The sequence below is a fragment of the Heloderma suspectum genome, chromosome 12 (genome assembly GCF_057233095.1).
Source record: "Heloderma suspectum isolate Gila_16-S chromosome 12, 16-S_ref, whole genome shotgun sequence".
Lineage (NCBI taxonomy): Eukaryota > Metazoa > Chordata > Lepidosauria > Squamata > Helodermatidae > Heloderma > Heloderma suspectum.
In genome coordinates, this window is record NC_139469.1 from 43,518,398 (window position 1) to 43,545,000 (window position 26,603).

The following is a 26,603-nucleotide window of genomic DNA, read 5'->3' on the forward strand; positions in this document are numbered from 1 at the left end:
GGGTTAGGGTTAGGGTTAGGGTTAGGGTTAGGGTTAGGGTTAGGGTTAGGGTTAGGGTTAGGGTTAGGGTTAGGGTTAGGGTTAGGGTTAGGGTTAGGGTTAGGGTTAGGGTTAGGGTTAGGGTTAGGGTTAGGGTTAGGGTTAGGGTTAGGGTTAGGGTTAGGGTTAGGGTTAGGGTTAGGGTTAGGGTTAGGGTTAGGGTTAGGGTTAGGGTTAGGGTTAGGGTTAGGGTTAGGGTTAGGGTTAGGGTTAGGGTTAGGGTTAGGGTTAGGGTTAGGGTTAGGGTTAGGGTTAGGGTTAGGGTTAGGGTTAGGGTTAGGGTTAGGGTTAGGGTTAGGGTTAGGGTTAGGGTTAGGGTTAGGGTTAGGGTTAGGGTTAGGGTTAGGGTTAGGGTTAGGGTTAGGGTTAGGGTTAGGGTTAGGGTTAGGGTTAGGGTTAGGGTTAGGGTTAGGGTTAGGGTTAGGGTTAGGGTTAGGGTTAGGGTTAGGGTTAGGGTTAGGGTTAGGGTTAGGGTTAGGGTTAGGGTTAGGGTTAGGGTTAGGGTTAGGGTTAGGGTTAGGGTTAGGGTTAGGGTTAGGGTTAGGGTTAGGGTTAGGGTTAGGGTTAGGGTTAGGGTTAGGGTTAGGGTTAGGGTTAGGGTTAGGGTTAGGGTTAGGGTTAGGGTTAGGGTTAGGGTTAGGGTTAGGGTTAGGGTTAGGGTTAGGGTTAGGGTTAGGGTTAGGGTTAGGGTTAGGGTTAGGGTTAGGGTTAGGGTTAGGGTTAGGGTTAGGGTTAGGGTTAGGGTTAGGGTTAGGGTTAGGGTTAGGGTTAGGGTTAGGGTTAGGGTTAGGGTTAGGGTTAGGGTTAGGGTTAGGGTTAGGGTTAGGGTTAGGGTTAGGGTTAGGGTTAGGGTTAGGGTTAGGGTTAGGGTTAGGGTTAGGGTTAGGGTTAGGGTTAGGGTTAGGGTTAGGGTTAGGGTTAGGGTTAGGGTTAGGGTTAGGGTTAGGGTTAGGGTTAGGGTTAGGGTTAGGGTTAGGGTTAGGGTTAGGGTTAGGGTTAGGGTTAGGGTTAGGGTTAGGGTTAGGGTTAGGGTTAGGGTTAGGGTTAGGGTTAGGGTTAGGGTTAGGGTTAGGGTTAGGGTTAGGGTTAGGGTTAGGGTTAGGGTTAGGGTTAGGGTTAGGGTTAGGGTTAGGGTTAGGGTTAGGGTTAGGGTTAGGGTTAGGGTTAGGGTTAGGGTTAGGGTTAGGGTTAGGGTTAGGGTTAGGGTTAGGGTTAGGGTTAGGGTTAGGGTTAGGGTTAGGGTTAGGGTTAGGGTTAGGGTTAGGGTTAGGGTTAGGGTTAGGGTTAGGGTTAGGGTTAGGGTTAGGGTTAGGGTTAGGGTTAGGGTTAGGGTTAGGGTTAGGGTTAGGGTTAGGGTTAGGGTTAGGGTTAGGGTTAGGGTTAGGGTTAGGGTTAGGGTTAGGGTTAGGGTTAGGGTTAGGGTTAGGGTTAGGGTTAGGGTTAGGGTTAGGGTTAGGGTTAGGGTTAGGGTTAGGGTTAGGGTTAGGGTTAGGGTTAGGGTTAGGGTTAGGGTTAGGGTTAGGGTTAGGGTTAGGGTTAGGGTTAGGGTTAGGGTTAGGGTTAGGGTTAGGGTTAGGGTTAGGGTTAGGGTTAGGGTTAGGGTTAGGGTTAGGGTTAGGGTTAGGGTTAGGGTTAGGGTTAGGGTTAGGGTTAGGGTTAGGGTTAGGGTTAGGGTTAGGGTTAGGGTTAGGGTTAGGGTTAGGGTTAGGGTTAGGGTTAGGGTTAGGGTTAGGGTTAGGGTTAGGGTTAGGGTTAGGGTTAGGGTTAGGGTTAGGGTTAGGGTTAGGGTTAGGGTTAGGGTTAGGGTTAGGGTTAGGGTTAGGGTTAGGGTTAGGGTTAGGGTTAGGGTTAGGGTTAGGGTTAGGGTTAGGGTTAGGGTTAGGGTTAGGGTTAGGGTTAGGGTTAGGGTTAGGGTTAGGGTTAGGGTTAGGGTTAGGGTTAGGGTTAGGGTTAGGGTTAGGGTTAGGGTTAGGGTTAGGGTTAGGGTTAGGGTTAGGGTTAGGGTTAGGGTTAGGGTTAGGGTTAGGGTTAGGGTTAGGGTTAGGGTTAGGGTTAGGGTTAGGGTTAGGGTTAGGGTTAGGGTTAGGGTTAGGGTTAGGGTTAGGGTTAGGGTTAGGGTTAGGGTTAGGGTTAGGGTTAGGGTTAGGGTTAGGGTTAGGGTTAGGGTTAGGGTTAGGGTTAGGGTTAGGGTTAGGGTTAGGGTTAGGGTTAGGGTTAGGGTTAGGGTTAGGGTTAGGGTTAGGGTTAGGGTTAGGGTTAGGGTTAGGGTTAGGGTTAGGGTTAGGGTTAGGGTTAGGGTTAGGGTTAGGGTTAGGGTTAGGGTTAGGGTTAGGGTTAGGGTTAGGGTTAGGGTTAGGGTTAGGGTTAGGGTTAGGGTTAGGGTTAGGGTTAGGGTTAGGGTTAGGGTTAGGGTTAGGGTTAGGGTTAGGGTTAGGGTTAGGGTTAGGGTTAGGGTTAGGGTTAGGGTTAGGGTTAGGGTTAGGGTTAGGGTTAGGGTTAGGGTTAGGGTTAGGGTTAGGGTTAGGGTTAGGGTTAGGGTTAGGGTTAGGGTTAGGGTTAGGGTTAGGGTTAGGGTTAGGGTTAGGGTTAGGGTTAGGGTTAGGGTTAGGGTTAGGGTTAGGGTTAGGGTTAGGGTTAGGGTTAGGGTTAGGGTTAGGGTTAGGGTTAGGGTTAGGGTTAGGGTTAGGGTTAGGGTTAGGGTTAGGGTTAGGGTTAGGGTTAGGGTTAGGGTTAGGGTTAGGGTTAGGGTTAGGGTTAGGGTTAGGGTTAGGGTTAGGGTTAGGGTTAGGGTTAGGGTTAGGGTTAGGGTTAGGGTTAGGGTTAGGGTTAGGGTTAGGGTTAGGGTTAGGGTTAGGGTTAGGGTTAGGGTTAGGGTTAGGGTTAGGGTTAGGGTTAGGGTTAGGGTTAGGGTTAGGGTTAGGGTTAGGGTTAGGGTTAGGGTTAGGGTTAGGGTTAGGGTTAGGGTTAGGGTTAGGGTTAGGGTTAGGGTTAGGGTTAGGGTTAGGGTTAGGGTTAGGGTTAGGGTTAGGGTTAGGGTTAGGGTTAGGGTTAGGGTTAGGGTTAGGGTTAGGGTTAGGGTTAGGGTTAGGGTTAGGGTTAGGGTTAGGGTTAGGGTTAGGGTTAGGGTTAGGGTTAGGGTTAGGGTTAGGGTTAGGGTTAGGGTTAGGGTTAGGGTTAGGGTTAGGGTTAGGGTTAGGGTTAGGGTTAGGGTTAGGGTTAGGGTTAGGGTTAGGGTTAGGGTTAGGGTTAGGGTTAGGGTTAGGGTTAGGGTTAGGGTTAGGGTTAGGGTTAGGGTTAGGGTTAGGGTTAGGGTTAGGGTTAGGGTTAGGGTTAGGGTTAGGGTTAGGGTTAGGGTTAGGGTTAGGGTTAGGGTTAGGGTTAGGGTTAGGGTTAGGGTTAGGGTTAGGGTTAGGGTTAGGGTTAGGGTTAGGGTTAGGGTTAGGGTTAGGGTTAGGGTTAGGGTTAGGGTTAGGGTTAGGGTTAGGGTTAGGGTTAGGGTTAGGGTTAGGGTTAGGGTTAGGGTTAGGGTTAGGGTTAGGGTTAGGGTTAGGGTTAGGGTTAGGGTTAGGGTTAGGGTTAGGGTTAGGGTTAGGGTTAGGGTTAGGGTTAGGGTTAGGGTTAGGGTTAGGGTTAGGGTTAGGGTTAGGGTTAGGGTTAGGGTTAGGGTTAGGGTTAGGGTTAGGGTTAGGGTTAGGGTTAGGGTTAGGGTTAGGGTTAGGGTTAGGGTTAGGGTTAGGGTTAGGGTTAGGGTTAGGGTTAGGGTTAGGGTTAGGGTTAGGGTTAGGGTTAGGGTTAGGGTTAGGGTTAGGGTTAGGGTTAGGGTTAGGGTTAGGGTTAGGGTTAGGGTTAGGGTTAGGGTTAGGGTTAGGGTTAGGGTTAGGGTTAGGGTTAGGGTTAGGGTTAGGGTTAGGGTTAGGGTTAGGGTTAGGGTTAGGGTTAGGGTTAGGGTTAGGGTTAGGGTTAGGGTTAGGGTTAGGGTTAGGGTTAGGGTTAGGGTTAGGGTTAGGGTTAGGGTTAGGGTTAGGGTTAGGGTTAGGGTTAGGGTTAGGGTTAGGGTTAGGGTTAGGGTTAGGGTTAGGGTTAGGGTTAGGGTTAGGGTTAGGGTTAGGGTTAGGGTTAGGGTTAGGGTTAGGGTTAGGGTTAGGGTTAGGGTTAGGGTTAGGGTTAGGGTTAGGGTTAGGGTTAGGGTTAGGGTTAGGGTTAGGGTTAGGGTTAGGGTTAGGGTTAGGGTTAGGGTTAGGGTTAGGGTTAGGGTTAGGGTTAGGGTTAGGGTTAGGGTTAGGGTTAGGGTTAGGGTTAGGGTTAGGGTTAGGGTTAGGGTTAGGGTTAGGGTTAGGGTTAGGGTTAGGGTTAGGGTTAGGGTTAGGGTTAGGGTTAGGGTTAGGGTTAGGGTTAGGGTTAGGGTTAGGGTTAGGGTTAGGGTTAGGGTTAGGGTTAGGGTTAGGGTTAGGGTTAGGGTTAGGGTTAGGGTTAGGGTTAGGGTTAGGGTTAGGGTTAGGGTTAGGGTTAGGGTTAGGGTTAGGGTTAGGGTTAGGGTTAGGGTTAGGGTTAGGGTTAGGGTTAGGGTTAGGGTTAGGGTTAGGGTTAGGGTTAGGGTTAGGGTTAGGGTTAGGGTTAGGGTTAGGGTTAGGGTTAGGGTTAGGGTTAGGGTTAGGGTTAGGGTTAGGGTTAGGGTTAGGGTTAGGGTTAGGGTTAGGGTTAGGGTTAGGGTTAGGGTTAGGGTTAGGGTTAGGGTTAGGGTTAGGGTTAGGGTTAGGGTTAGGGTTAGGGTTAGGGTTAGGGTTAGGGTTAGGGTTAGGGTTAGGGTTAGGGTTAGGGTTAGGGTTAGGGTTAGGGTTAGGGTTAGGGTTAGGGTTAGGGTTAGGGTTAGGGTTAGGGTTAGGGTTAGGGTTAGGGTTAGGGTTAGGGTTAGGGTTAGGGTTAGGGTTAGGGTTAGGGTTAGGGTTAGGGTTAGGGTTAGGGTTAGGGTTAGGGTTAGGGTTAGGGTTAGGGTTAGGGTTAGGGTTAGGGTTAGGGTTAGGGTTAGGGTTAGGGTTAGGGTTAGGGTTAGGGTTAGGGTTAGGGTTAGGGTTAGGGTTAGGGTTAGGGTTAGGGTTAGGGTTAGGGTTAGGGTTAGGGTTAGGGTTAGGGTTAGGGTTAGGGTTAGGGTTAGGGTTAGGGTTAGGGTTAGGGTTAGGGTTAGGGTTAGGGTTAGGGTTAGGGTTAGGGTTAGGGTTAGGGTTAGGGTTAGGGTTAGGGTTAGGGTTAGGGTTAGGGTTAGGGTTAGGGTTAGGGTTAGGGTTAGGGTTAGGGTTAGGGTTAGGGTTAGGGTTAGGGTTAGGGTTAGGGTTAGGGTTAGGGTTAGGGTTAGGGTTAGGGTTAGGGTTAGGGTTAGGGTTAGGGTTAGGGTTAGGGTTAGGGTTAGGGTTAGGGTTAGGGTTAGGGTTAGGGTTAGGGTTAGGGTTAGGGTTAGGGTTAGGGTTAGGGTTAGGGTTAGGGTTAGGGTTAGGGTTAGGGTTAGGGTTAGGGTTAGGGTTAGGGTTAGGGTTAGGGTTAGGGTTAGGGTTAGGGTTAGGGTTAGGGTTAGGGTTAGGGTTAGGGTTAGGGTTAGGGTTAGGGTTAGGGTTAGGGTTAGGGTTAGGGTTAGGGTTAGGGTTAGGGTTAGGGTTAGGGTTAGGGTTAGGGTTAGGGTTAGGGTTAGGGTTAGGGTTAGGGTTAGGGTTAGGGTTAGGGTTAGGGTTAGGGTTAGGGTTAGGGTTAGGGTTAGGGTTAGGGTTAGGGTTAGGGTTAGGGTTAGGGTTAGGGTTAGGGTTAGGGTTAGGGTTAGGGTTAGGGTTAGGGTTAGGGTTAGGGTTAGGGTTAGGGTTAGGGTTAGGGTTAGGGTTAGGGTTAGGGTTAGGGTTAGGGTTAGGGTTAGGGTTAGGGTTAGGGTTAGGGTTAGGGTTAGGGTTAGGGTTAGGGTTAGGGTTAGGGTTAGGGTTAGGGTTAGGGTTAGGGTTAGGGTTAGGGTTAGGGTTAGGGTTAGGGTTAGGGTTAGGGTTAGGGTTAGGGTTAGGGTTAGGGTTAGGGTTAGGGTTAGGGTTAGGGTTAGGGTTAGGGTTAGGGTTAGGGTTAGGGTTAGGGTTAGGGTTAGGGTTAGGGTTAGGGTTAGGGTTAGGGTTAGGGTTAGGGTTAGGGTTAGGGTTAGGGTTAGGGTTAGGGTTAGGGTTAGGGTTAGGGTTAGGGTTAGGGTTAGGGTTAGGGTTAGGGTTAGGGTTAGGGTTAGGGTTAGGGTTAGGGTTAGGGTTAGGGTTAGGGTTAGGGTTAGGGTTAGGGTTAGGGTTAGGGTTAGGGTTAGGGTTAGGGTTAGGGTTAGGGTTAGGGTTAGGGTTAGGGTTAGGGTTAGGGTTAGGGTTAGGGTTAGGGTTAGGGTTAGGGTTAGGGTTAGGGTTAGGGTTAGGGTTAGGGTTAGGGTTAGGGTTAGGGTTAGGGTTAGGGTTAGGGTTAGGGTTAGGGTTAGGGTTAGGGTTAGGGTTAGGGTTAGGGTTAGGGTTAGGGTTAGGGTTAGGGTTAGGGTTAGGGTTAGGGTTAGGGTTAGGGTTAGGGTTAGGGTTAGGGTTAGGGTTAGGGTTAGGGTTAGGGTTAGGGTTAGGGTTAGGGTTAGGGTTAGGGTTAGGGTTAGGGTTAGGGTTAGGGTTAGGGTTAGGGTTAGGGTTAGGGTTAGGGTTAGGGTTAGGGTTAGGGTTAGGGTTAGGGTTAGGGTTAGGGTTAGGGTTAGGGTTAGGGTTAGGGTTAGGGTTAGGGTTAGGGTTAGGGTTAGGGTTAGGGTTAGGGTTAGGGTTAGGGTTAGGGTTAGGGTTAGGGTTAGGGTTAGGGTTAGGGTTAGGGTTAGGGTTAGGGTTAGGGTTAGGGTTAGGGTTAGGGTTAGGGTTAGGGTTAGGGTTAGGGTTAGGGTTAGGGTTAGGGTTAGGGTTAGGGTTAGGGTTAGGGTTAGGGTTAGGGTTAGGGTTAGGGTTAGGGTTAGGGTTAGGGTTAGGGTTAGGGTTAGGGTTAGGGTTAGGGTTAGGGTTAGGGTTAGGGTTAGGGTTAGGGTTAGGGTTAGGGTTAGGGTTAGGGTTAGGGTTAGGGTTAGGGTTAGGGTTAGGGTTAGGGTTAGGGTTAGGGTTAGGGTTAGGGTTAGGGTTAGGGTTAGGGTTAGGGTTAGGGTTAGGGTTAGGGTTAGGGTTAGGGTTAGGGTTAGGGTTAGGGTTAGGGTTAGGGTTAGGGTTAGGGTTAGGGTTAGGGTTAGGGTTAGGGTTAGGGTTAGGGTTAGGGTTAGGGTTAGGGTTAGGGTTAGGGTTAGGGTTAGGGTTAGGGTTAGGGTTAGGGTTAGGGTTAGGGTTAGGGTTAGGGTTAGGGTTAGGGTTAGGGTTAGGGTTAGGGTTAGGGTTAGGGTTAGGGTTAGGGTTAGGGTTAGGGTTAGGGTTAGGGTTAGGGTTAGGGTTAGGGTTAGGGTTAGGGTTAGGGTTAGGGTTAGGGTTAGGGTTAGGGTTAGGGTTAGGGTTAGGGTTAGGGTTAGGGTTAGGGTTAGGGTTAGGGTTAGGGTTAGGGTTAGGGTTAGGGTTAGGGTTAGGGTTAGGGTTAGGGTTAGGGTTAGGGTTAGGGTTAGGGTTAGGGTTAGGGTTAGGGTTAGGGTTAGGGTTAGGGTTAGGGTTAGGGTTAGGGTTAGGGTTAGGGTTAGGGTTAGGGTTAGGGTTAGGGTTAGGGTTAGGGTTAGGGTTAGGGTTAGGGTTAGGGTTAGGGTTAGGGTTAGGGTTAGGGTTAGGGTTAGGGTTAGGGTTAGGGTTAGGGTTAGGGTTAGGGTTAGGGTTAGGGTTAGGGTTAGGGTTAGGGTTAGGGTTAGGGTTAGGGTTAGGGTTAGGGTTAGGGTTAGGGTTAGGGTTAGGGTTAGGGTTAGGGTTAGGGTTAGGGTTAGGGTTAGGGTTAGGGTTAGGGTTAGGGTTAGGGTTAGGGTTAGGGTTAGGGTTAGGGTTAGGGTTAGGGTTAGGGTTAGGGTTAGGGTTAGGGTTAGGGTTAGGGTTAGGGTTAGGGTTAGGGTTAGGGTTAGGGTTAGGGTTAGGGTTAGGGTTAGGGTTAGGGTTAGGGTTAGGGTTAGGGTTAGGGTTAGGGTTAGGGTTAGGGTTAGGGTTAGGGTTAGGGTTAGGGTTAGGGTTAGGGTTAGGGTTAGGGTTAGGGTTAGGGTTAGGGTTAGGGTTAGGGTTAGGGTTAGGGTTAGGGTTAGGGTTAGGGTTAGGGTTAGGGTTAGGGTTAGGGTTAGGGTTAGGGTTAGGGTTAGGGTTAGGGTTAGGGTTAGGGTTAGGGTTAGGGTTAGGGTTAGGGTTAGGGTTAGGGTTAGGGTTAGGGTTAGGGTTAGGGTTAGGGTTAGGGTTAGGGTTAGGGTTAGGGTTAGGGTTAGGGTTAGGGTTAGGGTTAGGGTTAGGGTTAGGGTTAGGGTTAGGGTTAGGGTTAGGGTTAGGGTTAGGGTTAGGGTTAGGGTTAGGGTTAGGGTTAGGGTTAGGGTTAGGGTTAGGGTTAGGGTTAGGGTTAGGGTTAGGGTTAGGGTTAGGGTTAGGGTTAGGGTTAGGGTTAGGGTTAGGGTTAGGGTTAGGGTTAGGGTTAGGGTTAGGGTTAGGGTTAGGGTTAGGGTTAGGGTTAGGGTTAGGGTTAGGGTTAGGGTTAGGGTTAGGGTTAGGGTTAGGGTTAGGGTTAGGGTTAGGGTTAGGGTTAGGGTTAGGGTTAGGGTTAGGGTTAGGGTTAGGGTTAGGGTTAGGGTTAGGGTTAGGGTTAGGGTTAGGGTTAGGGTTAGGGTTAGGGTTAGGGTTAGGGTTAGGGTTAGGGTTAGGGTTAGGGTTAGGGTTAGGGTTAGGGTTAGGGTTAGGGTTAGGGTTAGGGTTAGGGTTAGGGTTAGGGTTAGGGTTAGGGTTAGGGTTAGGGTTAGGGTTAGGGTTAGGGTTAGGGTTAGGGTTAGGGTTAGGGTTAGGGTTAGGGTTAGGGTTAGGGTTAGGGTTAGGGTTAGGGTTAGGGTTAGGGTTAGGGTTAGGGTTAGGGTTAGGGTTAGGGTTAGGGTTAGGGTTAGGGTTAGGGTTAGGGTTAGGGTTAGGGTTAGGGTTAGGGTTAGGGTTAGGGTTAGGGTTAGGGTTAGGGTTAGGGTTAGGGTTAGGGTTAGGGTTAGGGTTAGGGTTAGGGTTAGGGTTAGGGTTAGGGTTAGGGTTAGGGTTAGGGTTAGGGTTAGGGTTAGGGTTAGGGTTAGGGTTAGGGTTAGGGTTAGGGTTAGGGTTAGGGTTAGGGTTAGGGTTAGGGTTAGGGTTAGGGTTAGGGTTAGGGTTAGGGTTAGGGTTAGGGTTAGGGTTAGGGTTAGGGTTAGGGTTAGGGTTAGGGTTAGGGTTAGGGTTAGGGTTAGGGTTAGGGTTAGGGTTAGGGTTAGGGTTAGGGTTAGGGTTAGGGTTAGGGTTAGGGTTAGGGTTAGGGTTAGGGTTAGGGTTAGGGTTAGGGTTAGGGTTAGGGTTAGGGTTAGGGTTAGGGTTAGGGTTAGGGTTAGGGTTAGGGTTAGGGTTAGGGTTAGGGTTAGGGTTAGGGTTAGGGTTAGGGTTAGGGTTAGGGTTAGGGTTAGGGTTAGGGTTAGGGTTAGGGTTAGGGTTAGGGTTAGGGTTAGGGTTAGGGTTAGGGTTAGGGTTAGGGTTAGGGTTAGGGTTAGGGTTAGGGTTAGGGTTAGGGTTAGGGTTAGGGTTAGGGTTAGGGTTAGGGTTAGGGTTAGGGTTAGGGTTAGGGTTAGGGTTAGGGTTAGGGTTAGGGTTAGGGTTAGGGTTAGGGTTAGGGTTAGGGTTAGGGTTAGGGTTAGGGTTAGGGTTAGGGTTAGGGTTAGGGTTAGGGTTAGGGTTAGGGTTAGGGTTAGGGTTAGGGTTAGGGTTAGGGTTAGGGTTAGGGTTAGGGTTAGGGTTAGGGTTAGGGTTAGGGTTAGGGTTAGGGTTAGGGTTAGGGTTAGGGTTAGGGTTAGGGTTAGGGTTAGGGTTAGGGTTAGGGTTAGGGTTAGGGTTAGGGTTAGGGTTAGGGTTAGGGTTAGGGTTAGGGTTAGGGTTAGGGTTAGGGTTAGGGTTAGGGTTAGGGTTAGGGTTAGGGTTAGGGTTAGGGTTAGGGTTAGGGTTAGGGTTAGGGTTAGGGTTAGGGTTAGGGTTAGGGTTAGGGTTAGGGTTAGGGTTAGGGTTAGGGTTAGGGTTAGGGTTAGGGTTAGGGTTAGGGTTAGGGTTAGGGTTAGGGTTAGGGTTAGGGTTAGGGTTAGGGTTAGGGTTAGGGTTAGGGTTAGGGTTAGGGTTAGGGTTAGGGTTAGGGTTAGGGTTAGGGTTAGGGTTAGGGTTAGGGTTAGGGTTAGGGTTAGGGTTAGGGTTAGGGTTAGGGTTAGGGTTAGGGTTAGGGTTAGGGTTAGGGTTAGGGTTAGGGTTAGGGTTAGGGTTAGGGTTAGGGTTAGGGTTAGGGTTAGGGTTAGGGTTAGGGTTAGGGTTAGGGTTAGGGTTAGGGTTAGGGTTAGGGTTAGGGTTAGGGTTAGGGTTAGGGTTAGGGTTAGGGTTAGGGTTAGGGTTAGGGTTAGGGTTAGGGTTAGGGTTAGGGTTAGGGTTAGGGTTAGGGTTAGGGTTAGGGTTAGGGTTAGGGTTAGGGTTAGGGTTAGGGTTAGGGTTAGGGTTAGGGTTAGGGTTAGGGTTAGGGTTAGGGTTAGGGTTAGGGTTAGGGTTAGGGTTAGGGTTAGGGTTAGGGTTAGGGTTAGGGTTAGGGTTAGGGTTAGGGTTAGGGTTAGGGTTAGGGTTAGGGTTAGGGTTAGGGTTAGGGTTAGGGTTAGGGTTAGGGTTAGGGTTAGGGTTAGGGTTAGGGTTAGGGTTAGGGTTAGGGTTAGGGTTAGGGTTAGGGTTAGGGTTAGGGTTAGGGTTAGGGTTAGGGTTAGGGTTAGGGTTAGGGTTAGGGTTAGGGTTAGGGTTAGGGTTAGGGTTAGGGTTAGGGTTAGGGTTAGGGTTAGGGTTAGGGTTAGGGTTAGGGTTAGGGTTAGGGTTAGGGTTAGGGTTAGGGTTAGGGTTAGGGTTAGGGTTAGGGTTAGGGTTAGGGTTAGGGTTAGGGTTAGGGTTAGGGTTAGGGTTAGGGTTAGGGTTAGGGTTAGGGTTAGGGTTAGGGTTAGGGTTAGGGTTAGGGTTAGGGTTAGGGTTAGGGTTAGGGTTAGGGTTAGGGTTAGGGTTAGGGTTAGGGTTAGGGTTAGGGTTAGGGTTAGGGTTAGGGTTAGGGTTAGGGTTAGGGTTAGGGTTAGGGTTAGGGTTAGGGTTAGGGTTAGGGTTAGGGTTAGGGTTAGGGTTAGGGTTAGGGTTAGGGTTAGGGTTAGGGTTAGGGTTAGGGTTAGGGTTAGGGTTAGGGTTAGGGTTAGGGTTAGGGTTAGGGTTAGGGTTAGGGTTAGGGTTAGGGTTAGGGTTAGGGTTAGGGTTAGGGTTAGGGTTAGGGTTAGGGTTAGGGTTAGGGTTAGGGTTAGGGTTAGGGTTAGGGTTAGGGTTAGGGTTAGGGTTAGGGTTAGGGTTAGGGTTAGGGTTAGGGTTAGGGTTAGGGTTAGGGTTAGGGTTAGGGTTAGGGTTAGGGTTAGGGTTAGGGTTAGGGTTAGGGTTAGGGTTAGGGTTAGGGTTAGGGTTAGGGTTAGGGTTAGGGTTAGGGTTAGGGTTAGGGTTAGGGTTAGGGTTAGGGTTAGGGTTAGGGTTAGGGTTAGGGTTAGGGTTAGGGTTAGGGTTAGGGTTAGGGTTAGGGTTAGGGTTAGGGTTAGGGTTAGGGTTAGGGTTAGGGTTAGGGTTAGGGTTAGGGTTAGGGTTAGGGTTAGGGTTAGGGTTAGGGTTAGGGTTAGGGTTAGGGTTAGGGTTAGGGTTAGGGTTAGGGTTAGGGTTAGGGTTAGGGTTAGGGTTAGGGTTAGGGTTAGGGTTAGGGTTAGGGTTAGGGTTAGGGTTAGGGTTAGGGTTAGGGTTAGGGTTAGGGTTAGGGTTAGGGTTAGGGTTAGGGTTAGGGTTAGGGTTAGGGTTAGGGTTAGGGTTAGGGTTAGGGTTAGGGTTAGGGTTAGGGTTAGGGTTAGGGTTAGGGTTAGGGTTAGGGTTAGGGTTAGGGTTAGGGTTAGGGTTAGGGTTAGGGTTAGGGTTAGGGTTAGGGTTAGGGTTAGGGTTAGGGTTAGGGTTAGGGTTAGGGTTAGGGTTAGGGTTAGGGTTAGGGTTAGGGTTAGGGTTAGGGTTAGGGTTAGGGTTAGGGTTAGGGTTAGGGTTAGGGTTAGGGTTAGGGTTAGGGTTAGGGTTAGGGTTAGGGTTAGGGTTAGGGTTAGGGTTAGGGTTAGGGTTAGGGTTAGGGTTAGGGTTAGGGTTAGGGTTAGGGTTAGGGTTAGGGTTAGGGTTAGGGTTAGGGTTAGGGTTAGGGTTAGGGTTAGGGTTAGGGTTAGGGTTAGGGTTAGGGTTAGGGTTAGGGTTAGGGTTAGGGTTAGGGTTAGGGTTAGGGTTAGGGTTAGGGTTAGGGTTAGGGTTAGGGTTAGGGTTAGGGTTAGGGTTAGGGTTAGGGTTAGGGTTAGGGTTAGGGTTAGGGTTAGGGTTAGGGTTAGGGTTAGGGTTAGGGTTAGGGTTAGGGTTAGGGTTAGGGTTAGGGTTAGGGTTAGGGTTAGGGTTAGGGTTAGGGTTAGGGTTAGGGTTAGGGTTAGGGTTAGGGTTAGGGTTAGGGTTAGGGTTAGGGTTAGGGTTAGGGTTAGGGTTAGGGTTAGGGTTAGGGTTAGGGTTAGGGTTAGGGTTAGGGTTAGGGTTAGGGTTAGGGTTAGGGTTAGGGTTAGGGTTAGGGTTAGGGTTAGGGTTAGGGTTAGGGTTAGGGTTAGGGTTAGGGTTAGGGTTAGGGTTAGGGTTAGGGTTAGGGTTAGGGTTAGGGTTAGGGTTAGGGTTAGGGTTAGGGTTAGGGTTAGGGTTAGGGTTAGGGTTAGGGTTAGGGTTAGGGTTAGGGTTAGGGTTAGGGTTAGGGTTAGGGTTAGGGTTAGGGTTAGGGTTAGGGTTAGGGTTAGGGTTAGGGTTAGGGTTAGGGTTAGGGTTAGGGTTAGGGTTAGGGTTAGGGTTAGGGTTAGGGTTAGGGTTAGGGTTAGGGTTAGGGTTAGGGTTAGGGTTAGGGTTAGGGTTAGGGTTAGGGTTAGGGTTAGGGTTAGGGTTAGGGTTAGGGTTAGGGTTAGGGTTAGGGTTAGGGTTAGGGTTAGGGTTAGGGTTAGGGTTAGGGTTAGGGTTAGGGTTAGGGTTAGGGTTAGGGTTAGGGTTAGGGTTAGGGTTAGGGTTAGGGTTAGGGTTAGGGTTAGGGTTAGGGTTAGGGTTAGGGTTAGGGTTAGGGTTAGGGTTAGGGTTAGGGTTAGGGTTAGGGTTAGGGTTAGGGTTAGGGTTAGGGTTAGGGTTAGGGTTAGGGTTAGGGTTAGGGTTAGGGTTAGGGTTAGGGTTAGGGTTAGGGTTAGGGTTAGGGTTAGGGTTAGGGTTAGGGTTAGGGTTAGGGTTAGGGTTAGGGTTAGGGTTAGGGTTAGGGTTAGGGTTAGGGTTAGGGTTAGGGTTAGGGTTAGGGTTAGGGTTAGGGTTAGGGTTAGGGTTAGGGTTAGGGTTAGGGTTAGGGTTAGGGTTAGGGTTAGGGTTAGGGTTAGGGTTAGGGTTAGGGTTAGGGTTAGGGTTAGGGTTAGGGTTAGGGTTAGGGTTAGGGTTAGGGTTAGGGTTAGGGTTAGGGTTAGGGTTAGGGTTAGGGTTAGGGTTAGGGTTAGGGTTAGGGTTAGGGTTAGGGTTAGGGTTAGGGTTAGGGTTAGGGTTAGGGTTAGGGTTAGGGTTAGGGTTAGGGTTAGGGTTAGGGTTAGGGTTAGGGTTAGGGTTAGGGTTAGGGTTAGGGTTAGGGTTAGGGTTAGGGTTAGGGTTAGGGTTAGGGTTAGGGTTAGGGTTAGGGTTAGGGTTAGGGTTAGGGTTAGGGTTAGGGTTAGGGTTAGGGTTAGGGTTAGGGTTAGGGTTAGGGTTAGGGTTAGGGTTAGGGTTAGGGTTAGGGTTAGGGTTAGGGTTAGGGTTAGGGTTAGGGTTAGGGTTAGGGTTAGGGTTAGGGTTAGGGTTAGGGTTAGGGTTAGGGTTAGGGTTAGGGTTAGGGTTAGGGTTAGGGTTAGGGTTAGGGTTAGGGTTAGGGTTAGGGTTAGGGTTAGGGTTAGGGTTAGGGTTAGGGTTAGGGTTAGGGTTAGGGTTAGGGTTAGGGTTAGGGTTAGGGTTAGGGTTAGGGTTAGGGTTAGGGTTAGGGTTAGGGTTAGGGTTAGGGTTAGGGTTAGGGTTAGGGTTAGGGTTAGGGTTAGGGTTAGGGTTAGGGTTAGGGTTAGGGTTAGGGTTAGGGTTAGGGTTAGGGTTAGGGTTAGGGTTAGGGTTAGGGTTAGGGTTAGGGTTAGGGTTAGGGTTAGGGTTAGGGTTAGGGTTAGGGTTAGGGTTAGGGTTAGGGTTAGGGTTAGGGTTAGGGTTAGGGTTAGGGTTAGGGTTAGGGTTAGGGTTAGGGTTAGGGTTAGGGTTAGGGTTAGGGTTAGGGTTAGGGTTAGGGTTAGGGTTAGGGTTAGGGTTAGGGTTAGGGTTAGGGTTAGGGTTAGGGTTAGGGTTAGGGTTAGGGTTAGGGTTAGGGTTAGGGTTAGGGTTAGGGTTAGGGTTAGGGTTAGGGTTAGGGTTAGGGTTAGGGTTAGGGTTAGGGTTAGGGTTAGGGTTAGGGTTAGGGTTAGGGTTAGGGTTAGGGTTAGGGTTAGGGTTAGGGTTAGGGTTAGGGTTAGGGTTAGGGTTAGGGTTAGGGTTAGGGTTAGGGTTAGGGTTAGGGTTAGGGTTAGGGTTAGGGTTAGGGTTAGGGTTAGGGTTAGGGTTAGGGTTAGGGTTAGGGTTAGGGTTAGGGTTAGGGTTAGGGTTAGGGTTAGGGTTAGGGTTAGGGTTAGGGTTAGGGTTAGGGTTAGGGTTAGGGTTAGGGTTAGGGTTAGGGTTAGGGTTAGGGTTAGGGTTAGGGTTAGGGTTAGGGTTAGGGTTAGGGTTAGGGTTAGGGTTAGGGTTAGGGTTAGGGTTAGGGTTAGGGTTAGGGTTAGGGTTAGGGTTAGGGTTAGGGTTAGGGTTAGGGTTAGGGTTAGGGTTAGGGTTAGGGTTAGGGTTAGGGTTAGGGTTAGGGTTAGGGTTAGGGTTAGGGTTAGGGTTAGGGTTAGGGTTAGGGTTAGGGTTAGGGTTAGGGTTAGGGTTAGGGTTAGGGTTAGGGTTAGGGTTAGGGTTAGGGTTAGGGTTAGGGTTAGGGTTAGGGTTAGGGTTAGGGTTAGGGTTAGGGTTAGGGTTAGGGTTAGGGTTAGGGTTAGGGTTAGGGTTAGGGTTAGGGTTAGGGTTAGGGTTAGGGTTAGGGTTAGGGTTAGGGTTAGGGTTAGGGTTAGGGTTAGGGTTAGGGTTAGGGTTAGGGTTAGGGTTAGGGTTAGGGTTAGGGTTAGGGTTAGGGTTAGGGTTAGGGTTAGGGTTAGGGTTAGGGTTAGGGTTAGGGTTAGGGTTAGGGTTAGGGTTAGGGTTAGGGTTAGGGTTAGGGTTAGGGTTAGGGTTAGGGTTAGGGTTAGGGTTAGGGTTAGGGTTAGGGTTAGGGTTAGGGTTAGGGTTAGGGTTAGGGTTAGGGTTAGGGTTAGGGTTAGGGTTAGGGTTAGGGTTAGGGTTAGGGTTAGGGTTAGGGTTAGGGTTAGGGTTAGGGTTAGGGTTAGGGTTAGGGTTAGGGTTAGGGTTAGGGTTAGGGTTAGGGTTAGGGTTAGGGTTAGGGTTAGGGTTAGGGTTAGGGTTAGGGTTAGGGTTAGGGTTAGGGTTAGGGTTAGGGTTAGGGTTAGGGTTAGGGTTAGGGTTAGGGTTAGGGTTAGGGTTAGGGTTAGGGTTAGGGTTAGGGTTAGGGTTAGGGTTAGGGTTAGGGTTAGGGTTAGGGTTAGGGTTAGGGTTAGGGTTAGGGTTAGGGTTAGGGTTAGGGTTAGGGTTAGGGTTAGGGTTAGGGTTAGGGTTAGGGTTAGGGTTAGGGTTAGGGTTAGGGTTAGGGTTAGGGTTAGGGTTAGGGTTAGGGTTAGGGTTAGGGTTAGGGTTAGGGTTAGGGTTAGGGTTAGGGTTAGGGTTAGGGTTAGGGTTAGGGTTAGGGTTAGGGTTAGGGTTAGGGTTAGGGTTAGGGTTAGGGTTAGGGTTAGGGTTAGGGTTAGGGTTAGGGTTAGGGTTAGGGTTAGGGTTAGGGTTAGGGTTAGGGTTAGGGTTAGGGTTAGGGTTAGGGTTAGGGTTAGGGTTAGGGTTAGGGTTAGGGTTAGGGTTAGGGTTAGGGTTAGGGTTAGGGTTAGGGTTAGGGTTAGGGTTAGGGTTAGGGTTAGGGTTAGGGTTAGGGTTAGGGTTAGGGTTAGGGTTAGGGTTAGGGTTAGGGTTAGGGTTAGGGTTAGGGTTAGGGTTAGGGTTAGGGTTAGGGTTAGGGTTAGGGTTAGGGTTAGGGTTAGGGTTAGGGTTAGGGTTAGGGTTAGGGTTAGGGTTAGGGTTAGGGTTAGGGTTAGGGTTAGGGTTAGGGTTAGGGTTAGGGTTAGGGTTAGGGTTAGGGTTAGGGTTAGGGTTAGGGTTAGGGTTAGGGTTAGGGTTAGGGTTAGGGTTAGGGTTAGGGTTAGGGTTAGGGTTAGGGTTAGGGTTAGGGTTAGGGTTAGGGTTAGGGTTAGGGTTAGGGTTAGGGTTAGGGTTAGGGTTAGGGTTAGGGTTAGGGTTAGGGTTAGGGTTAGGGTTAGGGTTAGGGTTAGGGTTAGGGTTAGGGTTAGGGTTAGGGTTAGGGTTAGGGTTAGGGTTAGGGTTAGGGTTAGGGTTAGGGTTAGGGTTAGGGTTAGGGTTAGGGTTAGGGTTAGGGTTAGGGTTAGGGTTAGGGTTAGGGTTAGGGTTAGGGTTAGGGTTAGGGTTAGGGTTAGGGTTAGGGTTAGGGTTAGGGTTAGGGTTAGGGTTAGGGTTAGGGTTAGGGTTAGGGTTAGGGTTAGGGTTAGGGTTAGGGTTAGGGTTAGGGTTAGGGTTAGGGTTAGGGTTAGGGTTAGGGTTAGGGTTAGGGTTAGGGTTAGGGTTAGGGTTAGGGTTAGGGTTAGGGTTAGGGTTAGGGTTAGGGTTAGGGTTAGGGTTAGGGTTAGGGTTAGGGTTAGGGTTAGGGTTAGGGTTAGGGTTAGGGTTAGGGTTAGGGTTAGGGTTAGGGTTAGGGTTAGGGTTAGGGTTAGGGTTAGGGTTAGGGTTAGGGTTAGGGTTAGGGTTAGGGTTAGGGTTAGGGTTAGGGTTAGGGTTAGGGTTAGGGTTAGGGTTAGGGTTAGGGTTAGGGTTAGGGTTAGGGTTAGGGTTAGGGTTAGGGTTAGGGTTAGGGTTAGGGTTAGGGTTAGGGTTAGGGTTAGGGTTAGGGTTAGGGTTAGGGTTAGGGTTAGGGTTAGGGTTAGGGTTAGGGTTAGGGTTAGGGTTAGGGTTAGGGTTAGGGTTAGGGTTAGGGTTAGGGTTAGGGTTAGGGTTAGGGTTAGGGTTAGGGTTAGGGTTAGGGTTAGGGTTAGGGTTAGGGTTAGGGTTAGGGTTAGGGTTAGGGTTAGGGTTAGGGTTAGGGTTAGGGTTAGGGTTAGGGTTAGGGTTAGGGTTAGGGTTAGGGTTAGGGTTAGGGTTAGGGTTAGGGTTAGGGTTAGGGTTAGGGTTAGGGTTAGGGTTAGGGTTAGGGTTAGGGTTAGGGTTAGGGTTAGGGTTAGGGTTAGGGTTAGGGTTAGGGTTAGGGTTAGGGTTAGGGTTAGGGTTAGGGTTAGGGTTAGGGTTAGGGTTAGGGTTAGGGTTAGGGTTAGGGTTAGGGTTAGGGTTAGGGTTAGGGTTAGGGTTAGGGTTAGGGTTAGGGTTAGGGTTAGGGTTAGGGTTAGGGTTAGGGTTAGGGTTAGGGTTAGGGTTAGGGTTAGGGTTAGGGTTAGGGTTAGGGTTAGGGTTAGGGTTAGGGTTAGGGTTAGGGTTAGGGTTAGGGTTAGGGTTAGGGTTAGGGTTAGGGTTAGGGTTAGGGTTAGGGTTAGGGTTAGGGTTAGGGTTAGGGTTAGGGTTAGGGTTAGGGTTAGGGTTAGGGTTAGGGTTAGGGTTAGGGTTAGGGTTAGGGTTAGGGTTAGGGTTAGGGTTAGGGTTAGGGTTAGGGTTAGGGTTAGGGTTAGGGTTAGGGTTAGGGTTAGGGTTAGGGTTAGGGTTAGGGTTAGGGTTAGGGTTAGGGTTAGGGTTAGGGTTAGGGTTAGGGTTAGGGTTAGGGTTAGGGTTAGGGTTAGGGTTAGGGTTAGGGTTAGGGTTAGGGTTAGGGTTAGGGTTAGGGTTAGGGTTAGGGTTAGGGTTAGGGTTAGGGTTAGGGTTAGGGTTAGGGTTAGGGTTAGGGTTAGGGTTAGGGTTAGGGTTAGGGTTAGGGTTAGGGTTAGGGTTAGGGTTAGGGTTAGGGTTAGGGTTAGGGTTAGGGTTAGGGTTAGGGTTAGGGTTAGGGTTAGGGTTAGGGTTAGGGTTAGGGTTAGGGTTAGGGTTAGGGTTAGGGTTAGGGTTAGGGTTAGGGTTAGGGTTAGGGTTAGGGTTAGGGTTAGGGTTAGGGTTAGGGTTAGGGTTAGGGTTAGGGTTAGGGTTAGGGTTAGGGTTAGGGTTAGGGTTAGGGTTAGGGTTAGGGTTAGGGTTAGGGTTAGGGTTAGGGTTAGGGTTAGGGTTAGGGTTAGGGTTAGGGTTAGGGTTAGGGTTAGGGTTAGGGTTAGGGTTAGGGTTAGGGTTAGGGTTAGGGTTAGGGTTAGGGTTAGGGTTAGGGTTAGGGTTAGGGTTAGGGTTAGGGTTAGGGTTAGGGTTAGGGTTAGGGTTAGGGTTAGGGTTAGGGTTAGGGTTAGGGTTAGGGTTAGGGTTAGGGTTAGGGTTAGGGTTAGGGTTAGGGTTAGGGTTAGGGTTAGGGTTAGGGTTAGGGTTAGGGTTAGGGTTAGGGTTAGGGTTAGGGTTAGGGTTAGGGTTAGGGTTAGGGTTAGGGTTAGGGTTAGGGTTAGGGTTAGGGTTAGGGTTAGGGTTAGGGTTAGGGTTAGGGTTAGGGTTAGGGTTAGGGTTAGGGTTAGGGTTAGGGTTAGGGTTAGGGTTAGGGTTAGGGTTAGGGTTAGGGTTAGGGTTAGGGTTAGGGTTAGGGTTAGGGTTAGGGTTAGGGTTAGGGTTAGGGTTAGGGTTAGGGTTAGGGTTAGGGTTAGGGTTAGGGTTAGGGTTAGGGTTAGGGTTAGGGTTAGGGTTAGGGTTAGGGTTAGGGTTAGGGTTAGGGTTAGGGTTAGGGTTAGGGTTAGGGTTAGGGTTAGGGTTAGGGTTAGGGTTAGGGTTAGGGTTAGGGTTAGGGTTAGGGTTAGGGTTAGGGTTAGGGTTAGGGTTAGGGTTAGGGTTAGGGTTAGGGTTAGGGTTAGGGTTAGGGTTAGGGTTAGGGTTAGGGTTAGGGTTAGGGTTAGGGTTAGGGTTAGGGTTAGGGTTAGGGTTAGGGTTAGGGTTAGGGTTAGGGTTAGGGTTAGGGTTAGGGTTAGGGTTAGGGTTAGGGTTAGGGTTAGGGTTAGGGTTAGGGTTAGGGTTAGGGTTAGGGTTAGGGTTAGGGTTAGGGTTAGGGTTAGGGTTAGGGTTAGGGTTAGGGTTAGGGTTAGGGTTAGGGTTAGGGTTAGGGTTAGGGTTAGGGTTAGGGTTAGGGTTAGGGTTAGGGTTAGGGTTAGGGTTAGGGTTAGGGTTAGGGTTAGGGTTAGGGTTAGGGTTAGGGTTAGGGTTAGGGTTAGGGTTAGGGTTAGGGTTAGGGTTAGGGTTAGGGTTAGGGTTAGGGTTAGGGTTAGGGTTAGGGTTAGGGTTAGGGTTAGGGTTAGGGTTAGGGTTAGGGTTAGGGTTAGGGTTAGGGTTAGGGTTAGGGTTAGGGTTAGGGTTAGGGTTAGGGTTAGGGTTAGGGTTAGGGTTAGGGTTAGGGTTAGGGTTAGGGTTAGGGTTAGGGTTAGGGTTAGGGTTAGGGTTAGGGTTAGGGTTAGGGTTAGGGTTAGGGTTAGGGTTAGGGTTAGGGTTAGGGTTAGGGTTAGGGTTAGGGTTAGGGTTAGGGTTAGGGTTAGGGTTAGGGTTAGGGTTAGGGTTAGGGTTAGGGTTAGGGTTAGGGTTAGGGTTAGGGTTAGGGTTAGGGTTAGGGTTAGGGTTAGGGTTAGGGTTAGGGTTAGGGTTAGGGTTAGGGTTAGGGTTAGGGTTAGGGTTAGGGTTAGGGTTAGGGTTAGGGTTAGGGTTAGGGTTAGGGTTAGGGTTAGGGTTAGGGTTAGGGTTAGGGTTAGGGTTAGGGTTAGGGTTAGGGTTAGGGTTAGGGTTAGGGTTAGGGTTAGGGTTAGGGTTAGGGTTAGGGTTAGGGTTAGGGTTAGGGTTAGGGTTAGGGTTAGGGTTAGGGTTAGGGTTAGGGTTAGGGTTAGGGTTAGGGTTAGGGTTAGGGTTAGGGTTAGGGTTAGGGTTAGGGTTAGGGTTAGGGTTAGGGTTAGGGTTAGGGTTAGGGTTAGGGTTAGGGTTAGGGTTAGGGTTAGGGTTAGGGTTAGGGTTAGGGTTAGGGTTAGGGTTAGGGTTAGGGTTAGGGTTAGGGTTAGGGTTAGGGTTAGGGTTAGGGTTAGGGTTAGGGTTAGGGTTAGGGTTAGGGTTAGGGTTAGGGTTAGGGTTAGGGTTAGGGTTAGGGTTAGGGTTAGGGTTAGGGTTAGGGTTAGGGTTAGGGTTAGGGTTAGGGTTAGGGTTAGGGTTAGGGTTAGGGTTAGGGTTAGGGTTAGGGTTAGGGTTAGGGTTAGGGTTAGGGTTAGGGTTAGGGTTAGGGTTAGGGTTAGGGTTAGGGTTAGGGTTAGGGTTAGGGTTAGGGTTAGGGTTAGGGTTAGGGTTAGGGTTAGGGTTAGGGTTAGGGTTAGGGTTAGGGTTAGGGTTAGGGTTAGGGTTAGGGTTAGGGTTAGGGTTAGGGTTAGGGTTAGGGTTAGGGTTAGGGTTAGGGTTAGGGTTAGGGTTAGGGTTAGGGTTAGGGTTAGGGTTAGGGTTAGGGTTAGGGTTAGGGTTAGGGTTAGGGTTAGGGTTAGGGTTAGGGTTAGGGTTAGGGTTAGGGTTAGGGTTAGGGTTAGGGTTAGGGTTAGGGTTAGGGTTAGGGTTAGGGTTAGGGTTAGGGTTAGGGTTAGGGTTAGGGTTAGGGTTAGGGTTAGGGTTAGGGTTAGGGTTAGGGTTAGGGTTAGGGTTAGGGTTAGGGTTAGGGTTAGGGTTAGGGTTAGGGTTAGGGTTAGGGTTAGGGTTAGGGTTAGGGTTAGGGTTAGGGTTAGGGTTAGGGTTAGGGTTAGGGTTAGGGTTAGGGTTAGGGTTAGGGTTAGGGTTAGGGTTAGGGTTAGGGTTAGGGTTAGGGTTAGGGTTAGGGTTAGGGTTAGGGTTAGGGTTAGGGTTAGGGTTAGGGTTAGGGTTAGGGTTAGGGTTAGGGTTAGGGTTAGGGTTAGGGTTAGGGTTAGGGTTAGGGTTAGGGTTAGGGTTAGGGTTAGGGTTAGGGTTAGGGTTAGGGTTAGGGTTAGGGTTAGGGTTAGGGTTAGGGTTAGGGTTAGGGTTAGGGTTAGGGTTAGGGTTAGGGTTAGGGTTAGGGTTAGGGTTAGGGTTAGGGTTAGGGTTAGGGTTAGGGTTAGGGTTAGGGTTAGGGTTAGGGTTAGGGTTAGGGTTAGGGTTAGGGTTAGGGTTAGGGTTAGGGTTAGGGTTAGGGTTAGGGTTAGGGTTAGGGTTAGGGTTAGGGTTAGGGTTAGGGTTAGGGTTAGGGTTAGGGTTAGGGTTAGGGTTAGGGTTAGGGTTAGGGTTAGGGTTAGGGTTAGGGTTAGGGTTAGGGTTAGGGTTAGGGTTAGGGTTAGGGTTAGGGTTAGGGTTAGGGTTAGGGTTAGGGTTAGGGTTAGGGTTAGGGTTAGGGTTAGGGTTAGGGTTAGGGTTAGGGTTAGGGTTAGGGTTAGGGTTAGGGTTAGGGTTAGGGTTAGGGTTAGGGTTAGGGTTAGGGTTAGGGTTAGGGTTAGGGTTAGGGTTAGGGTTAGGGTTAGGGTTAGGGTTAGGGTTAGGGTTAGGGTTAGGGTTAGGGTTAGGGTTAGGGTTAGGGTTAGGGTTAGGGTTAGGGTTAGGGTTAGGGTTAGGGTTAGGGTTAGGGTTAGGGTTAGGGTTAGGGTTAGGGTTAGGGTTAGGGTTAGGGTTAGGGTTAGGGTTAGGGTTAGGGTTAGGGTTAGGGTTAGGGTTAGGGTTAGGGTTAGGGTTAGGGTTAGGGTTAGGGTTAGGGTTAGGGTTAGGGTTAGGGTTAGGGTTAGGGTTAGGGTTAGGGTTAGGGTTAGGGTTAGGGTTAGGGTTAGGGTTAGGGTTAGGGTTAGGGTTAGGGTTAGGGTTAGGGTTAGGGTTAGGGTTAGGGTTAGGGTTAGGGTTAGGGTTAGGGTTAGGGTTAGGGTTAGGGTTAGGGTTAGGGTTAGGGTTAGGGTTAGGGTTAGGGTTAGGGTTAGGGTTAGGGTTAGGGTTAGGGTTAGGGTTAGGGTTAGGGTTAGGGTTAGGGTTAGGGTTAGGGTTAGGGTTAGGGTTAGGGTTAGGGTTAGGGTTAGGGTTAGGGTTAGGGTTAGGGTTAGGGTTAGGGTTAGGGTTAGGGTTAGGGTTAGGGTTAGGGTTAGGGTTAGGGTTAGGGTTAGGGTTAGGGTTAGGGTTAGGGTTAGGGTTAGGGTTAGGGTTAGGGTTAGGGTTAGGGTTAGGGTTAGGGTTAGGGTTAGGGTTAGGGTTAGGGTTAGGGTTAGGGTTAGGGTTAGGGTTAGGGTTAGGGTTAGGGTTAGGGTTAGGGTTAGGGTTAGGGTTAGGGTTAGGGTTAGGGTTAGGGTTAGGGTTAGGGTTAGGGTTAGGGTTAGGGTTAGGGTTAGGGTTAGGGTTAGGGTTAGGGTTAGGGTTAGGGTTAGGGTTAGGGTTAGGGTTAGGGTTAGGGTTAGGGTTAGGGTTAGGGTTAGGGTTAGGGTTAGGGTTAGGGTTAGGGTTAGGGTTAGGGTTAGGGTTAGGGTTAGGGTTAGGGTTAGGGTTAGGGTTAGGGTTAGGGTTAGGGTTAGGGTTAGGGTTAGGGTTAGGGTTAGGGTTAGGGTTAGGGTTAGGGTTAGGGTTAGGGTTAGGGTTAGGGTTAGGGTTAGGGTTAGGGTTAGGGTTAGGGTTAGGGTTAGGGTTAGGGTTAGGGTTAGGGTTAGGGTTAGGGTTAGGGTTAGGGTTAGGGTTAGGGTTAGGGTTAGGGTTAGGGTTAGGGTTAGGGTTAGGGTTAGGGTTAGGGTTAGGGTTAGGGTTAGGGTTAGGGTTAGGGTTAGGGTTAGGGTTAGGGTTAGGGTTAGGGTTAGGGTTAGGGTTAGGGTTAGGGTTAGGGTTAGGGTTAGGGTTAGGGTTAGGGTTAGGGTTAGGGTTAGGGTTAGGGTTAGGGTTAGGGTTAGGGTTAGGGTTAGGGTTAGGGTTAGGGTTAGGGTTAGGGTTAGGGTTAGGGTTAGGGTTAGGGTTAGGGTTAGGGTTAGGGTTAGGGTTAGGGTTAGGGTTAGGGTTAGGGTTAGGGTTAGGGTTAGGGTTAGGGTTAGGGTTAGGGTTAGGGTTAGGGTTAGGGTTAGGGTTAGGGTTAGGGTTAGGGTTAGGGTTAGGGTTAGGGTTAGGGTTAGGGTTAGGGTTAGGGTTAGGGTTAGGGTTAGGGTTAGGGTTAGGGTTAGGGTTAGGGTTAGGGTTAGGGTTAGGGTTAGGGTTAGGGTTAGGGTTAGGGTTAGGGTTAGGGTTAGGGTTAGGGTTAGGGTTAGGGTTAGGGTTAGGGTTAGGGTTAGGGTTAGGGTTAGGGTTAGGGTTAGGGTTAGGGTTAGGGTTAGGGTTAGGGTTAGGGTTAGGGTTAGGGTTAGGGTTAGGGTTAGGGTTAGGGTTAGGGTTAGGGTTAGGGTTAGGGTTAGGGTTAGGGTTAGGGTTAGGGTTAGGGTTAGGGTTAGGGTTAGGGTTAGGGTTAGGGTTAGGGTTAGGGTTAGGGTTAGGGTTAGGGTTAGGGTTAGGGTTAGGGTTAGGGTTAGGGTTAGGGTTAGGGTTAGGGTTAGGGTTAGGGTTAGGGTTAGGGTTAGGGTTAGGGTTAGGGTTAGGGTTAGGGTTAGGGTTAGGGTTAGGGTTAGGGTTAGGGTTAGGGTTAGGGTTAGGGTTAGGGTTAGGGTTAGGGTTAGGGTTAGGGTTAGGGTTAGGGTTAGGGTTAGGGTTAGGGTTAGGGTTAGGGTTAGGGTTAGGGTTAGGGTTAGGGTTAGGGTTAGGGTTAGGGTTAGGGTTAGGGTTAGGGTTAGGGTTAGGGTTAGGGTTAGGGTTAGGGTTAGGGTTAGGGTTAGGGTTAGGGTTAGGGTTAGGGTTAGGGTTAGGGTTAGGGTTAGGGTTAGGGTTAGGGTTAGGGTTAGGGTTAGGGTTAGGGTTAGGGTTAGGGTTAGGGTTAGGGTTAGGGTTAGGGTTAGGGTTAGGGTTAGGGTTAGGGTTAGGGTTAGGGTTAGGGTTAGGGTTAGGGTTAGGGTTAGGGTTAGGGTTAGGGTTAGGGTTAGGGTTAGGGTTAGGGTTAGGGTTAGGGTTAGGGTTAGGGTTAGGGTTAGGGTTAGGGTTAGGGTTAGGGTTAGGGTTAGGGTTAGGGTTAGGGTTAGGGTTAGGGTTAGGGTTAGGGTTAGGGTTAGGGTTAGGGTTAGGGTTAGGGTTAGGGTTAGGGTTAGGGTTAGGGTTAGGGTTAGGGTTAGGGTTAGGGTTAGGGTTAGGGTTAGGGTTAGGGTTAGGGTTAGGGTTAGGGTTAGGGTTAGGGTTAGGGTTAGGGTTAGGGTTAGGGTTAGGGTTAGGGTTAGGGTTAGGGTTAGGGTTAGGGTTAGGGTTAGGGTTAGGGTTAGGGTTAGGGTTAGGGTTAGGGTTAGGGTTAGGGTTAGGGTTAGGGTTAGGGTTAGGGTTAGGGTTAGGGTTAGGGTTAGGGTTAGGGTTAGGGTTAGGGTTAGGGTTAGGGTTAGGGTTAGGGTTAGGGTTAGGGTTAGGGTTAGGGTTAGGGTTAGGGTTAGGGTTAGGGTTAGGGTTAGGGTTAGGGTTAGGGTTAGGGTTAGGGTTAGGGTTAGGGTTAGGGTTAGGGTTAGGGTTAGGGTTAGGGTTAGGGTTAGGGTTAGGGTTAGGGTTAGGGTTAGGGTTAGGGTTAGGGTTAGGGTTAGGGTTAGGGTTAGGGTTAGGGTTAGGGTTAGGGTTAGGGTTAGGGTTAGGGTTAGGGTTAGGGTTAGGGTTAGGGTTAGGGTTAGGGTTAGGGTTAGGGTTAGGGTTAGGGTTAGGGTTAGGGTTAGGGTTAGGGTTAGGGTTAGGGTTAGGGTTAGGGTTAGGGTTAGGGTTAGGGTTAGGGTTAGGGTTAGGGTTAGGGTTAGGGTTAGGGTTAGGGTTAGGGTTAGGGTTAGGGTTAGGGTTAGGGTTAGGGTTAGGGTTAGGGTTAGGGTTAGGGTTAGGGTTAGGGTTAGGGTTAGGGTTAGGGTTAGGGTTAGGGTTAGGGTTAGGGTTAGGGTTAGGGTTAGGGTTAGGGTTAGGGTTAGGGTTAGGGTTAGGGTTAGGGTTAGGGTTAGGGTTAGGGTTAGGGTTAGGGTTAGGGTTAGGGTTAGGGTTAGGGTTAGGGTTAGGGTTAGGGTTAGGGTTAGGGTTAGGGTTAGGGTTAGGGTTAGGGTTAGGGTTAGGGTTAGGGTTAGGGTTAGGGTTAGGGTTAGGGTTAGGGTTAGGGTTAGGGTTAGGGTTAGGGTTAGGGTTAGGGTTAGGGTTAGGGTTAGGGTTAGGGTTAGGGTTAGGGTTAGGGTTAGGGTTAGGGTTAGGGTTAGGGTTAGGGTTAGGGTTAGGGTTAGGGTTAGGGTTAGGGTTAGGGTTAGGGTTAGGGTTAGGGTTAGGGTTAGGGTTAGGGTTAGGGTTAGGGTTAGGGTTAGGGTTAGGGTTAGGGTTAGGGTTAGGGTTAGGGTTAGGGTTAGGGTTAGGGTTAGGGTTAGGGTTAGGGTTAGGGTTAGGGTTAGGGTTAGGGTTAGGGTTAGGGTTAGGGTTAGGGTTAGGGTTAGGGTTAGGGTTAGGGTTAGGGTTAGGGTTAGGGTTAGGGTTAGGGTTAGGGTTAGGGTTAGGGTTAGGGTTAGGGTTAGGGTTAGGGTTAGGGTTAGGGTTAGGGTTAGGGTTAGGGTTAGGGTTAGGGTTAGGGTTAGGGTTAGGGTTAGGGTTAGGGTTAGGGTTAGGGTTAGGGTTAGGGTTAGGGTTAGGGTTAGGGTTAGGGTTAGGGTTAGGGTTAGGGTTAGGGTTAGGGTTAGGGTTAGGGTTAGGGTTAGGGTTAGGGTTAGGGTTAGGGTTAGGGTTAGGGTTAGGGTTAGGGTTAGGGTTAGGGTTAGGGTTAGGGTTAGGGTTAGGGTTAGGGTTAGGGTTAGGGTTAGGGTTAGGGTTAGGGTTAGGGTTAGGGTTAGGGTTAGGGTTAGGGTTAGGGTTAGGGTTAGGGTTAGGGTTAGGGTTAGGGTTAGGGTTAGGGTTAGGGTTAGGGTTAGGGTTAGGGTTAGGGTTAGGGTTAGGGTTAGGGTTAGGGTTAGGGTTAGGGTTAGGGTTAGGGTTAGGGTTAGGGTT